General features: G+C 40.7%; 1 protein-coding gene across 3 annotated transcripts in view; it reads right to left on the bottom strand.

The window, feature by feature from the left end:
* Positions 1 to 20,423, bottom strand: part of RAB11FIP4 (RAB11 family interacting protein 4) — a 158,479-nt gene that overhangs the window by 28,656 nt on the left and 109,400 nt on the right. The window contains exon 1 of one of the 3 annotated variants that reach the window (XM_051992373.1): positions 20,099 to 20,351. The exons of the other annotated variants lie outside the window; for them this stretch is intronic. The gene's annotated coding sequence lies outside the window, so the exon portion shown is untranslated. Of the gene's footprint in view, positions 1 to 20,098; positions 20,352 to 20,423 lie in introns of those variants that run through there. 3 annotated transcript variants of the gene reach the window in all.

The raw sequence follows: 20,423 nt of genomic DNA, 5'->3' as shown, positions 1-20,423 counted from the left end.
GTTCCAATCCTGACTCTTACAGCTTACTGGTTATGGCACTCAGACAAATCACTACTCCAGACTTAACAGCAGTATCTTTCTTTTCTTGAGATTTATTCCCTGTATTTATAGACATCCTCATAGACTTCCCCCTTCTTCCCCCCACCTCCTGAGGCGTTCCTTAGGAATAGGGATAGTTTTATTTTTCCCATTTACATCCCTGGATTCTACACACTGTACCTGGCACAGAGAAGTGCTTATTAATAAATGCTTCCCGAAGGGACAATTAGGTGACCAAAAGGATACAACACTGACCCTCAAGTCAAAAAGTCAGGAGTTCAAATACAACCTTAGATACTCACTAGCTGTGTGATTCTGGGCAAGTCACTTAAGCCAGACTGACTCAAAAAAAGAAAAAAATGCTTTCTAATTCTTTAATGTCTCTGAGATTTCCTCTTCTGCAAAACAGGATGAACCATTCCTGCGCCACCTCCCTCCCAAGACTTCGGAAAAGGAGCTAAAGGGTTCTTGTGCATCTTCTAGGACCATGACCCAGGCCAGCCTGAAGAGGGGCTACTCCTATCAAGCTACTCTCTGGTCCGACAGAACACACAGTCCCAAGCTCCTGGTCTTGACCAATGCCCCTCCTCCTTTCAGGGAGAATTCTCTATCTTTTGCTGCACGCCTGGCAGTGCCCAGCAGCTAGCTGGAGGCAGAACACCCACAGGCTTCATCCCATGAGCACCGAGTCTCAGTCAGGGAAAGGGGGGGCTGGGAGAAGGGGGGACTGGCTCATGACTTAAGTCTAAATAAGACTTGGAGAAAAAAAGGGAATCAGCCATTAATAGGTTCTTGAAAAGGGCTCTGTACTTTGGCACCCATGCTATTTATTAAATAGAGTCAAACACCTTTGGACTATAACTGCAGCCGGGGGTCCCATTCATCTTCTCAGCTTCAAATCCAACTTATCCAGGAGTTAAAGCTGAAGGGCACAGGGGTTCTTAACCCCCCACAGGGGCTTCCTCCCCACTCCCCCCCACATTTTTTTGATTTTTGAACACAGATGGGAAAATAACTTGTTCATTTGGGACTGAGTCTTTGTGATCTTACTTTGGGTTTTCTTAGCAAAGATACTAAAGTGATTGACCATTTCCTTCTCTAATTTATTTTACAGAGGAGGAAACTGAAGTAAACAAGCTGAAGTAACTTGCTCAGGGTCACACAGCCAGGAAGTGTTAAGTGTCTGAGGTCATATTTGAACCCAGGTCCTTCTGACTTCAGGGCTGGAGCTCTATTCACTATTCTAACTAGCTGCCCTTTTGCACATCCTTTGAAAAATAAAAAGTTATTAGTATAAAAAAAGCTATTATTAAAAAACAACAACAAAGGTTGAGAAGACCTTGACGTAGCCCAGCTGGAGAGAAGACCAGAGAGGTGAATCACTCACCACCCCAAGTCAGAGCAAGGGGGCCAGGTCTACTCTCCAAGTCTTTAAAGTCCCAGAGATTAGTTTGCCACCCACGTTTCTTTATAAAAGGGATCCAATCAGGCCAGGGAACAGGTGTGGAAAATGGGAATTCCCCCCAGCAAGGACAGATCCTCCTGCTTCTCAGTTACCCAGGGACTTCTAGCTCCAAACAGGGCCACCCCCAGTGAGTGGATCTGGGAAGAAGACATTGTTAATTAGCAGGTCTCCAGTTCTGCTCTGCCATAGTGGCTATTTTGGGCAGCTTGAAATCCAAGGCAGATGGATTTCTTCTGTTGTGGTAAGGCTGGGGAATAGGGAGACAGGGGTGCCCATTGGGCACCAGTTCTAATGCATGTAATTTGGCCCTAGTACCAAAATCAAGGGCAGACCCTGGCTATTTGGACCGGGAAGGCTAAACTGGAGTGGGGGCGGGGGGAGAACTATCCCAGTCCTTGGTTCTTTAAAAGCCTATTTCATAGAGTTCCATACACAAATCCAACCATTAAATTCAGCTGACCAGTGGTTATTCTGTGTGCTGCAGACTCAAAGTCTGTCACTCTGTATTCTCTCTGTGACCAGCATCGACACTATATCTATCTCTGTGTCTCTCTTCCGCTGTATCTGGGGGAGGTGCCTGGGGTCTCTGTATGGGAGGGGGCTATCTCTCTGAGGGGCTTTCTGCAGAGGGAATCTCTCAGTGTGAGTCCAAATCTAGGAATCTCTGGTTGTCTCTTCATGTGGTTTGCTGTATCTCTGGGTCTCAACATCCAGCACTTACTAGAGTGTCTTGGAATAGTCAACCAATCAATAGAAGAATTTACTAAGCACCTACTATGTTCTATGCCCTATACTAAATTCTAGGGGTACAGAGATAAAAGGTACCTGGCTCATTTCCCATATACCCACAGTCCCAGGACGTCTCAGAGGACATTTCCTAAATGGGCATCTGAGATTGGCTAGCATAGGGGAAGCTTAGGAAGCAGCCCCTCCCCTCCTCCTTACGGCAAGCCTAAAACTGGAAGAACACAGCCTTGATCTGGGTCTTGAAGACAGGAGACAGTATTGCCAAAGCAGACTACATGTACCACCTCATCATGATACAGAATAAAATATTTTGAGTTGGGAGGGGCTTCAAGAGTGGCCATGGGGCCCAATCCCTTCAATTTATCAATGAGGAAAACAAGACCTGGGGAGGTGAGATAACTGGTCCGACATCACCCAGATAATAATTTGCAAAGTCAGGATTTTAATTCAGGTTCTGAGACTCCAAGTCTAATTTACTTCCCACTATATGATCCAGTCTTTCCTAAGAGGAAGACCTTCTATAGACTGGGGGATTGGTATTAGGAAAGGTACAAAAAGAATAAATATTGGGTCTTGGGAAAAATAATAAGAAGTTCAATCCACCTTGAGAAGACATAATTCCATCATAATCTTAATTAAAAGTTCTAATCATGTGTGGGGAAGGAGAAACTTGGTTTCCCCTACAGGTCACAAACAAAGCCTCCAAATAGCTGCAAGGGGCTGGGACAACTTAATCTAGAAAGACTCCAAGGTGGAGTTAAAACAGGCCGGATCAAGGGCTCCTCTGGCTCTAAACCGGCGGCTATTTTCAGCTACAAAAATTACAGCTTTTTTTAAAATGTGGTTGTTTGAAGTGAGGGCTTAATTACTTACACAGCTAGATTGGAGGGTGGCTTGCCTTTGGGGTTTCCGATTTCATCTTCACCGGGATGGGAGGTGAAAATGAGAAAGTCGGAGACAGGAGCCCATTTGCATCCAGCCAGTCTTCCTTCCCCCAGGAGGGCCAGTCCAAAATGCAAGGCATTCAGCAACACGTGGCCATCTGGCACTGGCCAGCTCACTGCCCACTGGGGCCAATTCAAGGGGCACAAGAGCTCTTAAAAAGGGAAGAACACACATCAGGATGGGCATCCCAACATATGGTTCATGTGAAATCACCTAGGTGAATTCCCTGTAAGGACAGGCAAGTGGAGCATCCCAAAGGCAGACTGGGGAGGGGTCTTTTAAAGGGCCTCTGATACAAAGACTTGGGAATGAGATCTGGTTCCCTGACGAGGGAATGATAGCAGTTTTCTTTGCTGATCCAATTTCAACTAAGCACAGTGCCCGGCATATGGGGGGGAGACACAGGGATGTCTGATCCCAGATTCCATCGGGCCATGGAGCACTCCGGTCTAGGAAATGCCCTCTAAGATGCAGCAAAAGAGCTGTAACTTGCAGAAGTTAAGTGCCCAGGGTGATAAGCTTAAGGAAGCTAGATGTGACTCAGGTTCCATACACAGTAAGCACTCAATAAATGCTTGATGACTTAAAGAAATTAATGGACTTGACTTTGGTCAAGCCAGAGCTTTCTTGGAGTCTACCTATCCATACTGAAATAACAGCTGGTCCAAGGGTCACTTTAGCTAAAAAATAATAATAATGTATATTCCCGTCCCGGTGAAGATGAACAGTCTGATCAGGATTAATTTACTGAAGCTCCCTAAATGCTCTGGTCTTGAAAGGGAACTTGGTGAAATTCAGCTAGGCAGAAAGAACACCATCCAAGTCCCTCATTTATTATCCCAGCTCAGGGATGCCAACCTCTTAAAGTTACAGCAGCCTTTCCCACTCACTGCATCCACAACCCCCCAGTTAAAGTACCCAAATCCCCCGGATTTGGAAAGGAAACAAATGAGACAGTCAGGCTGTTTACCCACAAATGAATCCAACCTGCTTCCTTAAACCCCAGGGACAGCAGTTCAAGGAGAGTATCTGGAAAGTCAGGGCTGGGATGGATACCCGAGCAACAACTCACTCCCCTCTCTCTCCCAACAGCCCCGACCTGAATCTCCACCCCTGGCTTTGCCCCAGGTCCCTCAACTGGCCAAAGCCCTTCCCACCCGCTGGCATGACCTGGCTTTCCTGGTGAGTAGGCTGAGCTCATTCAAGGGCCTGGCAGGAACTCTGCTTGGAGGTGCCCTACTTCTCTCCTGGGCCTGGCCAGACAGCCCAAATGCCCGATGCCACAGAAGCTTCTTTGTTCTAGGGGGAGCCCCTGAAGCCTCCGGGTCATCAGCATGAGGATAGATCCTTAACAGCCACAGAGACAGAAGAAAAAGTCTGGGGCGAGGTACCCAATCCTGGCCCTGCTTCTACTGCTCTGAACCTCAGCTGAGCCTCTTCTGGAAGGCTGAGACCCTGCTGCAACCTCTGGCCCCTAAGTCCTGTTATAATCAGAAAACACAAGCCCTTCAAGGCTCCTAGTAGTCTGCCAGGGGATAACAGATAAGGGCTCCAACCTCCTTCATTTAAAAGATGAGGAGATGGAGAGAGCCCCCTGCACTAAGAGAGAGGACTCTGGGAACTGAATGTGGATCATAACATAGCATTTTCGCGCTTTTTGTTGTTGTTTGCTAGCTTTTGTTTTCTTTCTCATTTTTTTCCTTTTTGATATGATTTTTCTTGTGCAAGATAATTGTGAAAGTGTGTATAGAAGAACTGCACATATTTAACATATATTGGATTACTTACCATCTAGGGGAGAGGGTGGGGGAAGAAGAGGAAAATTTGGAACACAAGGTTTTGCAGGGGTGAATGTTGAAAATTAGGCATCTATTTTGAAAGTAAAAAATGAAAAAAAAAAAAAAAAAAACGAGGAGCCTCAGATCCAGAGGACTAAACCACCACCCAACACAAAGGCAGTAAATGTTAGTGGCGGTATTAGAGTCTTCCGACTTTCCAATCTGTGCACTCTCTGATCCATGATAGATACAATATCAGAGAATAGACTCAATTTCTTTTAATGTTACAATTCTTTCTTGCTATAGTCCCATTTCTTTTGAGCTTGATTTCCTACAAATTCTGCACCAGGGATGTTGAGCACCAAAGCACAAGGAAGGACTTTTATCTCTGGGCCTGGTCCAAGAGCCTGTGATAAAAGATTTTCTAAAGAACTGAACACTGACTCAAAGAAGAGGGGAGCCAGAGAGAGATATCTTCCCAACCAATTTAACACAGTTGCTTGCACTAGAAAGTGGAAAATGAAAAAAAAATTATCTTCTTAATTCAAAAAGGAGAAATCTGGGCTCAACTAAGCAGCTTCTCTGGAATTGTCCCTATCTCTCTTGTTAAATTATACTCATTCCCTGCAAGTCCCTAAACTAACCTGAGGTCACTCATGTTAACGGCTGAAGGTCACAGAGCAGACGACACAAGATGGACAAAGGGCCAATAGTTTTGGTTAGGCTACAGATGTTTTGTTCATACTAGCTTTAAATCTTCTATTAGGGCAGTGCCTGTGATACAAAACACCCAGGCTGGGAGGAAGAAGCAAGAGGGGTAAGAGGTTCACATTTCACTTGACCTAAGGCACCTAGGAAAAATCCCTCAAAGGCTTAGCATCAGTTCCTCATGGATGGATAGACAGCACAGTGTCGGGCCTGAAATCAGGAAGCCTCATCTTACCCATTTACTAGATTTGTGACTGGTCAATTCACATATCTCCTATTTATCTCAGTTTCCTCATCTGTAAAATAAGCTGAAGATGAAAATAACAAACGACTTTTTTCCAAGAAAACCCCAAATGAGATCACGAAGAGTTACACAATTGAAAAATGACTGAACCACAACCTCCCCATGTACAAGCCATAATGCTACAAAGAAAAAAAAAATCCAAGTATAATAATCACCAGGATGTATTTTATTTTACACATTTAAAACCTTATTCTGAGAGGGGGATTACGGACTTCCGCAGACTGCTGACAAAGGAGTCCAGGACATCAAAGAGTTTAGAACCCCTGGTTTAGACTTGGATAATCCACTAAGTTTATGGATAACAGAGAGGCTTTCTTATTCAACCATCTCTGGTTCCCAACAGGATAACAGGATGTATTTGTCTCAAACTGCTAATGACTCTGCTTCAGACACATTAGCAGGTTCAGACCCAACCCAACTGCAGTAGTTTGAGGCTGGCTGGAATTTCTAGCCACCTAGGAGCAGAATTAAGATTTGATGGGGGTCTCTAAGACCATCAAATCTTATTTAATGCTAAGGAAAATGAGGCTCAGAGAAATGAATTAACTTGACCATGAGCACAGACCCACTAAGTACCTGACTAGGCCCAGGATCACACAGCTAGTATCTAAACTGGAATCTGAATTCAGGTCTTCCTGATCCAAGTCTTATCCATTCAACCACTTCTTGATACTCTTGAGAGAGGAGGAAGGGGAAGATAAAGAGAAAGTTGTTTTGTCTTTTTTTCTGCTCCCCTCTTAATGAACACATGTTTGAAAATGAAAATCAGAGGGATCTGGAAGAATGAATGTATAAAAGAAGGTATAAAAGAATTCAAGAAACTGAATGATCTTTAATCGCTTCCTTTTACCAGAACCCCAATAGGGATGAGCAAAGGAACATGACTCAGTAAGACAGGATGGGAGGATGCCCACAGGACTGATCCTAAAGCAAAGGATGAAGGAATTAGAGCTAGGAAGATTCTCAGAGGCCATCGAGTCACAATAGCCCTTGTGTTAGAGAAGAGTAAACTGAGGCACAGGCAGATTAAGAGACCTACCAGCCCAGGTAGGATTTGGATCCAGGTATTCCTGTGACTCCAGTGCCCAATCCACTATATCACAATAACTCCTATAATGAAGATCCATCCTTTGCAAAGAATGAATGAACCCCATAGGCAGCTGCACTGGGAGGAAGTCCGCTCCCATCCTTAGAGGTCTTTAGGTAGAGACTAGATGATCACTGGAGAGGAGATATTATAGAGAAGACTTCCATTCAGGTCCAAGTGACCTGGGAGGTTTCAGCTCTTAGAGTTATGACTCCCCTTCAAGTATCCTATACAGGTCCGGCCAATCTGGCCTGACTGTTGCTCGAACTCAACATTCCCATCTCCCACCTCCACACCTTTGCATTGCTACAAATCCTCTCTGCTCAAATACCATCTTCTCTAACAGCCCTCTTTCTGATCTTCCTGGTTGCTGGTGGCCTTTATTTCTTTATATACCTGTGTATACTAGAATGTAAGCTCCTTGAAGGCAAGGGCAATTTGATCTTTGTCTGTGTATCTATTATATAAAACTGGTACTTAAGAAATGCTTGGTGATTTCCTTGATACCCCACAGTTTTCCTCTCCCCTAAGAATCCAGACCCTCACCACAAGATCTGAAAGCATTACTGTTATTGAGCCCTGAACCAAATAGCCTGGCAGTCCTAAAAGGAGCTCAAAGTCCCCATGAGTAACTCCCTAGGCATCTCTTGGGAAGATGAAGAGAAGATGATGAAAGAAGAGAAGGAGAACAGAAAGTAAGGGGAGAGGGAGGACAGAAAGGGGAGAGGGGAAGAAAGAGGGGGAAGGGCAAGAAGACAGGAAGGGAGGGCAGAGGGCAGAAGAAAGATGGAAGCTCCAGATTGCTCCCAGGTGTGTGCAACCAGCAAGCCAAGCTTGAGAATTTTAATAGGGGAAATAAAGCCTGTGTTCCTGGCAGCCTTGCTCTCTCTGAAGTTGTCTTTCCCAGCTGGTGATGCTGGCTGAGGGTGAAGGGTGTGTGTGTGTTTGGGGGGGGGGGTTTGCACCTCCCAACCCAAAGCGTTTTTTTTCCTGGGGAAACAAAGCCTCCCTTTACACCTCTGGCAGTGCCCCCCTCCCAATCTGCCCTGCCCCTAAGCAGCTTTAAATTTAGCCCTGATGCTATGACACCTCCTGGGCCCCCTCCTGGGGAACTGACTTTGCAACTAATTCCCAGGCTCCTAGACAGCTCGAAAAATATACCAGCCACTTCCTTGTGACACTAATGTTTGCATCCAGTGAGACTGAGCCAATCTTCTCTCTTTTTCTGTCTCTGTCTCTCTCTCTCTCTCCCTCTCTATCTCTCTCTCTCTTATACACACTCACATACTAACACACACTCCCATTTTTTTTAAAAGTCTAAAAGAAGGGAATTTTTCCCTACCTTCCCCTCCCCTACCATTCCTACCTTTTCTTCTCCTTGTTGCCTCACCTCATTCACTCCCACAGATTGAGCACTTTCCTCCTATGCATATGAGGGGCATCATGATCTCTTACCAATGTAAAGAGCTGAACCCTGCCACTGACAATCCCTGGGATTTTAACCCGGTCATTTAATGATTTAAATCTAATCAGGTTAATTGTCAATTTAATCTGCGCCTCAATGCTCTCATCTATAAAATGATGGTGCTTGCCCTAGTCGTGCCTCAGTTTCTCCATCTGTAAAGTGAGATAAAGTGGCCTCTGAGGACCCTTCCAGTTGAAGTTTTTAGGAGTTAGAGGAGAAGCTGGGAATGCTTGTTTACAAAGAATATCTTATTGCTGCTGGCAGACAGGCTATGACCTCAGCCTCTGGCCTCTGCCCCCAGATGTAGCCTATGGAATTCCACTTGTAACATTAAAGATTTATGTTTCTCTTGGAGGGATCAAAGGTGGGGACGATTCCAAAGCCCTTCTATTCCAGTTCCCTCATTTAATCATTGAAGAAGGGGGAGAGAACTCCAAGGAGGCTGAAATGGCATCATATGTCAAAGGAACCAAAGTTTTGGTTCTATAAACCAGTGCCCATACAGAAAAGGGGGAAATAGGTTTTTTTAAATAAAAATAAATATTTTTTAAATGCGGCAAGAGAGAAGATAGCCTACCCCAAAGAAAACCACCTCCTAATCTCTTTTATCATCTACTTCTTCTCACTTTCTTCTCCCTCTGGCTTCCCTTCTCTCTCCAGAGGGAACACATCTGTGATAATCTTTATGTAACTTTAATTCACAAGAGAAAATATTCTTCTGTTGCTTGGGAAAAAACCCAATGGGTTATAAAGGAAAAAAGCAGGTTGAGTCAGTAACAAGCTTGTCGGTTGCACAACATCATGGTTATTTTTTAAGAAAGTCAGACCCAAGGGTTATCATCTCAAGGTTCAGAGTCTTGGCCAACCAGGCTGGCCAGACTGGGGGAAGGGAGAGAGAGGGGTGGGGAGGACTGCTGAGGATCCCCCTCCCCTGCCACCACATGCTCCAAGGGCCAGCAGCACCCACAGTTCAGTTCTCTATCCCTTATCTGGTCAGCAGACGCAGACAGAAGCTTACGCTGGGGAGCTGTGCTATCTAAAAGCATCAGGTGAGTCTGCAGCCAGACTGGCAGCTCCATCCTGCCAGATCAGCCCGGAGACCACGCCTTTTGGTCACGGCACTGGCTGAATGCCCCCAGACCAAATATACCCCCTCCTCACCTAATCAAATGAGCTGGAGGAGAGCTGGCTTGAGGAGATGCTTCACACATGCTCCACAGCCACAAGGCCTGGGTAGAAATTAGTTCAATCTAGCCAACATTTATTAAATAATAAAAAAGGAGGGGCAGCAGCTAAGTGGTGCAGGGATAAAGCCCTGGAGTCAGGAGGACTTGAACTCAAGTCCAGCCTCATATACTCGACTTTTACTAGCTGTATGAGCCTCAGCAAATCACTTAACCCGAACTGCCCCACCCAAAAAACCCCACTACTATCAGAGTTTGTAGCACCTATTAAGTACAAGGTGTCACAGGACCCCATCTAGAAGTCAGTCCTAGAGAGATCACACAGCTGGAAGGATCACACAATCCAGAGACCAGCCCAAAGCCTAGGGGCCTCCCTACTCTTAGAGATGCCCACTAAATGGTCCATCAGCCTATGCTCCGAAACTTGTGGAAGCCTGAATTACTAGGAAGTTTCTCCTACCCTCAAGTCTACCTGCCACCCTGGCATCCTCACATGTGATAGTTCTTCAAGTGAGTGAATATGGCTATCAAGGCCCTTCCCTACACTATATTCTGCATGATTTCACACAATAATTGATATCATCTTGCTTGCTTTCTCAGGGGCTAGAGGAGGTTTGGAAGAGAAAGAGAGAATTTGAAATAATATTTACAATAAAATGTTAAAAATAAATAATAAATATGGAAATCTCCCCTTCCCCAAATCTATTCTTTCCCAAGCTTTCTTTAAATGATTCTCATATGATTAATAATAATAGTTGTTCAGTCAGGTTCGACTTTTTGTGACACCATGTGGGTTTGTTTGTTTGTTTGTTTTTGGACAAAGATACTGAAGGGATTTGCCATTTTCTTCTCTAAGTCATTTGACAGATAAGGAAACTGAGGCAAAGTCAGTGAAATGATTTGCCCCAGGGTCACATAGCTAATAAGTTTTTATGGCAGATCTCAAGCCCTGTCAGAAAACTGTGAGAAAAGGGGAAGATAGAATTCTCATGAGGCAAAAACTGACATTTGAGGAAGTAGTATCTAATTATGCATAGAAACTGGGGACTTAGCTTTAAACCTGAGTCAAAACAAATTCTCTGACCTCCCTGATCCTTCACCTGAAAAAACTATTATAATAATATTTCTATTACTTGGAAAGGAAAAGAGAAAAGGTTGGGTTGTATGGGAACTCCCAGAATGGAAATGCCCTCCAATAACGCAGATCTGGAATAGTGGAATAAGGCATTTCAGCCCCTTAGAAATCCCATCTTCCTTCAAAGCCCAAAACGAACATCACCTTCGTCAGGGAAGTCTCAGTTCAAATATCACCTTTGGCAGGAGGCCTTTTCTTAAGGTACTACCTCCCCCCCCCCCAGACAACTTGCCAGTCCCATGCCCTCTGAAGTTACTTTCCATCTCTTCTAGGTATTTTTCTCTAAGTTATCTTTCCCCAAGGTAAATTCCTCCCAGGCTAAAACTGTTTGTGGCCTTTCTTTATGCCCTGCAGACTTACAAACAGTAAACCTTTAATAGATTGATTAAAGGTCATCTAGTCTAAGCCCTCTTGTGCAGATAAAGGATCAGGTGGCCTACTTAAAGTCACTTTAGTTCTTAAGCTGGAGTTCGCTTGCTCCAGCCTCTCCAAGGTATCCCACTCTAGTATGAGACAATATGCTGGACATAATGGACAAATTAAGAGATGTAACAGAACTTGATAAAGGGAAGTCAGTAGCATGGAAGGAAGCCTAGATTGCAAAAAGTGGGACTTTAGCTGGGACTTGAAAGCCAGAGGAGAGAATTTAAGGAATGGGGAAGTCATTGAAAATAACCAAAGTTGAGAGAGAATTAATTGTCTTGTGGGAAAAAGAGCAAGGAATCTCATGTCATTGGGTTGTGGAGAAAGGGGAATCCCCAAACAAAATTTTTGTTTTGAATTTTTTTTTTGAGTCCCAAATTCTCTCTACTATCCTTTCCACACTCACTGAATGAAATCATGACTAACATTTCCATGTTAGCCATGTTGCACCCCTCCTCACCACCTCAAAAAAGAGAAAAAAAAAGTATGCTTCAATCTGCCTTCAGAGTTCAAATGTTCTCTCTCTGGAGGTCCCTAATATTTTTCACCATAAATCCTTTGGAACTGTCTTGGTTCATTGGATTACTGAGTTGATTATCGTTACAATGTTTCTGCTACTGCACACAATAGTCTCCTGGTTCTGTTTACTTCACTTTGTATCAGTTTACATAAGTCTTCTGAAGTTTTTCGGAAATTATCCTGCTTGTCATTTCTTATAGCACGATCACAAGCCACAACTTGTTCAGCCATTCCTCAACCCCATGGGCAAACCATCAGTTTCCAAGGTTGAAGTAAATATAAAAGGACCTGGGAGTATTCAGAAGCGGAGGTGCAGAGAGACTGTATTTCCAACATGAGTGATGTACTGGACAAAATGACTAGAGATGAAATGTTGCATATAGGGGTATGGCAAATGGGCCAGCCTGGTGGGTCTGTAATAAGTCTGGAAAGGGAGATTGGAACCAGACTGTGAGCCAAAGGGGTTTGTATTTGATCCTAAGAATAAGAGGAAGCCGCTGAAATTTACTGAGCAAGGGAGTGTAGCCAGGTCAGCCCTATGCATTTAAGAATACTACTAGAGCAGTTGAGGGTGGTCTGTAGAGGAGAGAATTTGGCCAAGGAGACCAATTAGGAGGTTACAGCTCTAATAGCTCAGCCTCTCACTGGGTTTTTATGAGAATCAAATGAAATTCACAACAGATGAAGGCAGAAGTCAAAGGAAATTGTTAGCCATTACACACCAACAAAACTCAAAACTTGAATGAGTATTTATGAAAACACTTTTCAGATTAATAGAACAACAGGGAACTTAAAACAACCCGATTTCAGAAACAGAAAATGAACAAGTCAAAAACCTCCATTCTCGCACCTAAGTAGATTTATAAGTACAATCTGGCAAGTTCTAGCAATAAGGCCAGAAGAAATTAATTGAGGGAATAAATATAGGAAAATGGGAGGCAAAAATCACTTCTATCTGGAGAAAATATGATAGATTAGAGAATCCTGGAGATTCAACAAAAACATAAATTGAAACAATTAATCATTTTGGTAAAGCACCAGAATAAGAAATAAAGTCCTTGCAATGAGTCTGCATGTTACTAGCAAACCCAGAAAAGATATTTTGTTTTGTTTTGTTTTACTTCCATTCAAAGCAGCTACAAAATACCAAAGATCTTTAGGAATCAATCTTTTAAAATACAAAACTTTCTTTACTGAAAAAAAAAGAGGGACTGAATGAACACAGAATTTGACTGCCCCAGGAAACTCCCAGGTCAGGAAATTTCACTTACAGAACAAGTTGGCATCTCCTGTGTAACTTAAAATTCTTAAAAAGAGCTTCCCAGAGTACTAACAAATCAAATGACTTACCCAGCACAGCTAGTATGTGTATGAAGTTAGCTTTTCTAGTTTTGAGACTGGCTTTCTATCTATTGCAAAGTGCTTTATAAATCTTACAGGTCTCTATAAATGCTATTGTCGTTGTTGTTATTTATTATTATTATTATTATTCCAAACTGCCTCTTATTTTATGGACTTGGATAAAATAATAAAATCTGAAAGAACAAAAGGTTCCTCTCAGGAGAAATTCTTTTTATAAAGTAAGAATTAAGGAGGCTGGGCATTGCCACAGTAATCATCAGAATTAATTAGTGTCAGTTAAGAAAGCAACTGGTAAGCAACTGAATACAGCAGCTTAGTGTCTAATAAATCCTGAGACCAAGTAGTAGGTCTCCTCATCTCAGAAAGACCATCCAGAAAACTGGAAAAGCAGCTTGGTAGAAATTCAATTCAGACTAATATATAATATACATGAAATATAAGCGGCTCCAAATGGACACTTGACCTGAAAAGTCACAATGGTGCTACAACTTATAGAAGAATAAAAGGAAGACTTTTTCACAATGGATGAGAGACCAGGGGTTCTTTATCCAGAGATCTATGATTTTTTTTTAATTGTTTCTTTGTAATCCTAGTATTTTGTGTTGATGCATTTAATTTTTTTATTGTAGCTTTTTATTTACAAGATATATGCATGGGTAATTTTTCAGCATTGACAATTGCAAAACCTTTTGTTCCAATTTTTCCCCTCCTTCCCCCCACTTCTTTCTCCAGATGGCAGGTAGACTAATGCATATTAAATATGTTAAAGTATATATTAAATACAATATATGCATACATATTCATACAATTACTTTATTGCACAAGAAGAATCGGACTTTGAAATAATGTACAATTAACCTGTGAAGGAAATAAAAAATGTGCATTCAATTTTTAAAATCTTTTTATGGATTTCCAATACAATTGGCTCCCTTTATAATTCTACATATTTTTAAAGTTTTATATTTAACATTATTCTGAAAAAGAATTTGTAGGCTTCACTAGATTGCTAAAAGAGACTCAGGACATATGAAGGTGAAGAATCCCCATGATTAGGGAATTTATTCTTAACTAACCAAGGAGAAAGCAATCACAAAAGAAAAAAAGGGCCCCTTTGAACATATAAAATTAAAAAGACTTTGCATAAACAAAAGCAATGCAGCTAGAATTATTACAGTAGAAGAAGTTCACAGGCAAAAAAAAATTTTTTTCCAACAATTTTTTTGATTAAAGCTCTAAGAGCTGAAATATATATATATATGTGTATATATATATACATATATACATATATATGTTGTGGATATATTTGTAGATACACTTTATCTATATCAAGTATATATATTTATGGCTATATCTACATCTAAATATTTATAAATATATATATATATATAAATGGACATATAAAAACACATTTACTTATTGTGCAAACACACTGAGAAATATCTATATCTCTGTGTATGTGTATGTACATGCAATACAAACAAAAGCTGTTTCTCACAGGCAATTTTCCAAAAAAAAAAAAAAAAAAGCAAACTGTTAACAACCATATTTTTAAAAATGCTCCAAATCATTATTAAGAGAAAGGTGAAATAACTGAGGTTTTACTTCACACAAATGATGAAAAAAGACAATGTTAAACATTGGGAAGGTAATATGGGAGGAAAATAAGCATACTAATTCACAGTGGAGCTGTGAACTGGTCTACCAAATATTGGAAACAAAATTAGAACTATACCTCACCTCAAAGTCATCAAATTGTACATACCCTCTGATCCAGTAATAATACTCTCAGGTAACAGTCCAAGAAGATAAAAAACAGAAAGATCTCAAAAATGTAAAAATACATATTACAGAAGAACCTTTCATAAGATGGATGACACAGTGGGTACCCCTCAATTGGATCATAGTGATTTAGTGGTGGTGTGAGAAAGTAATGGAATGTTTATCTCCCCAGGTTATTATGAAGATGAGGAACTAAGAGGGGGAGAAAAAAGGAAGAACAATTTACATGGGAACAATGTAAAAGAAAACAGTATTGGAAGGATTTTGGAATCCTGATCCACACCAGAACTCAAGATGGAGGAACCTCTCCTGATTTGTTTTGCTTGATGACACTTAGTTTTTTACAGGAAAGAGGTTTATTAGTGAAAAATAATAGTAGCTGGGGCGGGGGAGGGAGGGGGAAAGAAAGCAGTATCAATAAAAAATTAAACACAAAATTATAAGTGTAAAAACACAGGAAAAAAACCTAAATGAGAGGACAGAAAAGTTCTTTGTTACCAAAATGGGCTATGTAAGTTATTATTTCTAAGACAGAAATGGGACTAGGCAGGCAGCTGCTAAGAATATATGTTTTGGGAGGAGGAGAAATCCAAGTTCACTTTATAATCTTTTTTTTTTTTTAAACAATCAATTGAGATAACTCATACTCACTTTGTAACATTCTGCTTTTAATAAGCAAACATTTTTGTGCTAGGAAATTCTGCTTTCAGAAACACCAGTCTTTGTGGTAACTCAAAAAATTGGGCAAAACAGTGTCTATGCAGAAGATATGGGTCTCAAGCTTTCATGGGGCAGCAGACACTCTGACCTGAGCTAGGCAAGGTCTGAGGGATAGAAAATACATCATTTTTCTTCTAAGAACAAGATTCCAAAGGATGGAATCTACTGGGAGAATATTTTATATTTAGGAAAAAGGAGAAAGGAGTAAGAAGTAGAATTTATGAGATCAGGTACTTCACAAAACTCTTCCCACTCATCTAGGTTCGTCCCTCTTGCCTACATCAAGATCTTCCATCATCCCATCTCATGCATAACCCTCATGTATAAAATGGGTAAAGAAGTCACCTCTCAGGCATCTGAAAGCACTTTACAGATCTTAAAATGCTTGTTATATAACTGTCAGAGATTATTACTTAAAGTTTGGAGCTATGTCAAAGGCCCAAAGATGAAATGGATCTCAGAGGCCATCTAGCTCAGGGATTCTTGATTGTGAAATCCTCAGAATCATGTTTTTAAAAGAATAAAATACAGAGGATTATAAAGCAGCCCACTCTACTGAAATTAACTAATTAAAATCAAATTTTTAAAAATTCCTAGACTCCCCAAAGTTAAGAACCCCTGTTCTAGTACTGCTTGCCTCTTTTATTTTTATTTTTAATTTTTCACCAGTGAGAACGTGTTAGCTCTGAAAAGGTGGTGGTGGTGAGGGTAAAGTAATATACCCAAGATCCTACTGGTAGTATTAAGTCAATAGTGGCACCTGAACCCAGTTCCTCCTACTGTAAAGCCCTGATTCCTTTCCCTTTGGTACCCTGCCCATCAAACTCCCCCAATCCCTTTGCCCCAAGCCTTCACTAGTTAATTTTAAATCCTGTCCAATCTACTTCCATGATCTCACAAACTATCACCTTAGCTCAGGCCCTAATTTGTCCTTGATTTTATCCTTGAGCCTCTCCTTGCATAATATGGTGCTTTGGAACAGTAGGCATTTATTAAATGTTTGCAGGATGGATTCCTTGCAGTTCAGGCTTCCTGAAGTCTGCCCTGAGTACTCACTCCATCCTTCCCACTGGACTGGGTTAATCCATCTTCATCCCAGAATTCTCCTCTTTCTTCAAAGTTCAGCTTGAGCATCATCCTCTCTGTAAAGGTTGCCCAGATTCTCCTAGTTGTTCCCCCAAGCAGAAGAATATAAGCATTTTTGGGGGGGAAGGGAGTGGGACTTTCCAAGCTAAGAAAAAAGTTTCTTTTTTTGACTTCTGTAGCCCAAACACCTTTGCCCACAATTTATTAAATCTTATTTAATCTCTGTAGGGCCTTGCACACAGTTAGCCTTCAATCTCTAGGGCCTCACAGCACAATAAACCCTTAATCTATATTTGTTGCATTTAAATTTACTCCCTACTACCCAGTGTGATATGGGCCAGAGCTAGGAGACAAAGGCTTCTTATCTGATTGCAGAAAAAATGGCAAAGCTCTCCTATGATATTCTATCATCTCCTTCCATTGCTGGGTCCTTCCTCCTACAATTTCTGGGGGGTGGGAGAAAGAGAAAGGAAAGAAAAAGCCTCCTCTTGTGCTACAGGTGTCAACTGACAAGGGAAGGGCTCTAATTAAACATGTCTGCTCAATTAGGCTGAATTAGTCATGAGGTCTTAACAAAAGGAGGAATACAGAGGATGGAGTATCACGACAGGGAGAGAAGGCTTGGAATAGTTTGTCACAGCTCTGCCAGCATCTGGAAGTCACCAGGGAGATGAGTTCAAATCCTGCCATCTTGGATACTTCCTAGCTGTGCCCCTAGAGTTACTGTAACTATTTTGTACATACCTGGCTAAATTACTGTAACTATTTTGTACATGCCTGGCTATTTACAGTGTTCTTCCCCATTAGAATGGGAGCTCCTTGGAGGCAGGGACTCTGTTTCTGCCCTACTTTGTATCCCCAGCACTTAGCACAAATAGTAACAGTAGGCATTTAATCAATGCATGTTGACTGACCTCTTTGAGCCCTGGTTTCCTTAATTGTAAAATGGGATGTTACAGTCCTAGCAGGATTATCGTGATGAAGCCTGAATGTGCAAAGTACTTTGCAAACCCCATTATACTATGGAAATATTCATGATTATAATAAATCACTTGGCTTCTCTGGGCACACCACCTATACAGCATCATCTATACAACAGTGTATGCAAGGCCCCATGTTATGAGGATCTAGTAGTAGGCATTTATTAAGTGCCTACTATATACAAAGCATTGTGCTAAGAGATGGATGAAAAGGGAAAAAAACTCTAAATGGAAATTATTAATATCATCATAAACAAAGGTCATTAACCTGGGGTTCCAGAATATTAATAAGCATCATATATTTCAGTAGAGTTGGTTTCCTTTGTACCTCTTATGCAATTATTTTATGAATATAAGCACACTACTCTGAGAAGGGGGCCCAAAGATTTCAGCAGATCTCCAGAAGGGATTCAGGACACAAACAATGATAAGAACTCCTATAAAACATCTAATGGTTGGAGGGAAAAATATTTAGTCAACTCTGCTGATTTTAAATCGATTAAAATCAGCCAAAAGGGTGAACCTAGATCAACTGATCCACAAGCATTTATCTTTCACAGTTAGAGATATTTCCTCAGAACAGATAACCTATACAGATATAAGTATATTAATACAAGGCAATTTGGGATGGGGAGGACCAGCTGTCAGGAGCAAGAATAGCCTCATGTAGGTGACAGTGAGAGAGATGGGCTTCTAAGGAAACTAAGAATTCAAATGAAGAGGGAATATATTATAGAGAAAGAGAGAATGTATAACCAGGAATCCTGAGAACTTGTCATCTATAACAGAATTATCACAGGAAGCCAATATCCAGCTCTGAAAAATATTCCAATAGGATGTATGTGTGTCCTCTCCTCCATACAAACTAGATGGAGGTCTTTCTGAATCAGGCTCTCTATCCACTTTGCCCACTGCATCTGGGGGTAGGGGGCAATACCTAATAGCTTCAGATATTTTCATTTATTTATTATTTATTGGTTCATCCATTCACTCATTCATTTTAGTAGACTAAACCATGAACAAAACTCACTTAGATTTTCCACTTTTGCTATACAGAAGAATGGAACACATTCTTCTCTGTTGTCCAGTTTCTCATATAGCCCAATATTCTTGCTAGATTCCAAATCAACTCAATCATCAATCAGTCAACAAATACTTTATCAGCAAGTTCCTGCTATGTTCCAAGCACACTGTGCCATACTAGGGATATAAGCCCAAACAATGAAACAATCCTATCTCACAAATTTATTAAGCACCACTGTGTGCCAGGGGCTGGGAATACAAAGAAGGAAAAAAATGAGAATGTCCCTCTTCCCTTCAAGAGATCATGTTCTAATAGGGAGAAATGACACACTCAGAAAAATAGGGAAGATAGGCTGTTCCAAAGTCAGTGCAGTTTTAATTTATTGAGGCTTTTGGAGATACATACAGAAATATACCAATAGACAAATATAGACATCTATACAGATATAAAAATGTACTAACAGAAATAGATATCTTATACAAATATATCAATAGACATACTGATATCTATGAAGATATCAGAAATATGTCAACAGATATCTATCTATCTATCTATCTATCTATATATATATATCAATAGACAGATATCTATATAGATTTAGAAATATGTCAATAGACAGATATAGATATCTATGTAGATATAGAAATATATCACTAGATATAGATATCTACATATAGAAATATATTAACCAATAGATATTATATAGATGAAGAACTATATCAAGACAGATATAGATATCTACAAAGAGAAATATCAATAAATAGATAGAAATACATATCTATGTAGATATAGACATAGATACCTATATATAGAAATATATCCACAGATATAGACATATCTAGAGATGTAGAATTATATCAATAGACATAGATATCTATATAGATGCAGAGATAGATTAATATAGAGATATAGATATCTATATAGAGAAATTTATCAAAAGACAGATACAGATATTTATATAGACATAGAAATATATCAATATTCAGCTATATATCTATATAAACATATCAATACAGATATATAGACATAGAAATATATCAATATTCATATATAGATGCATATATAGAAATATATCAAAAGACCTATATTTACATATCTATATACATATTAAATAGAAATAAAATATTGATATATTAATTTTATTTATTTAATTTTACATAATTACAATACATATTTATATCACCCTCCCCCCAAAAAAACCCACACTAAAACCTATAGTGATAGATGTAGGAAGCACTAAGCAAAACTCTAAGTTCTCTCACATAATTATTTCACCTGTACATGTTACAGAAGCTCAGAAAGATAAAAGGAAAGTTGAAAATCATCTCCTGTGGCCCCCTCGACTTACAGATGAGGAATGAGGTCAAGAGCTGTTACGTGACTTGGTTATACTCAGGAGTGGTATCCAAGTAGGTCTCTCAACAATCCTGATCTAAGCTGCCGTGACTTGTAATACGGTACGTACAGCATGCTCCTGGGAGGCAGGCTCTCACAGCCACTGTTTTGCCCCACTGGCTTTCCTAGACTGTCTAGGAGCTGAGGTGAGAGTCCCAGCTTTGAGGAAGGGAGCAACTTGTCTGCTATTTCATTTCCCTGATGAAACTGTCAGCTCTCCCACTCCACCTTCACCTATTCCTTTAAATGCTATGCACGTTCCACCTGGGAACGAACCA

Source organism: Antechinus flavipes, chromosome 4, assembly GCF_016432865.1.
Source record: "Antechinus flavipes isolate AdamAnt ecotype Samford, QLD, Australia chromosome 4, AdamAnt_v2, whole genome shotgun sequence".
NCBI lineage: Eukaryota > Metazoa > Chordata > Mammalia > Dasyuromorphia > Dasyuridae > Antechinus > Antechinus flavipes.
Note: the sequence above shows the minus strand (reverse complement) of the source record. Positions and strands in the feature narration are given on the sequence as shown.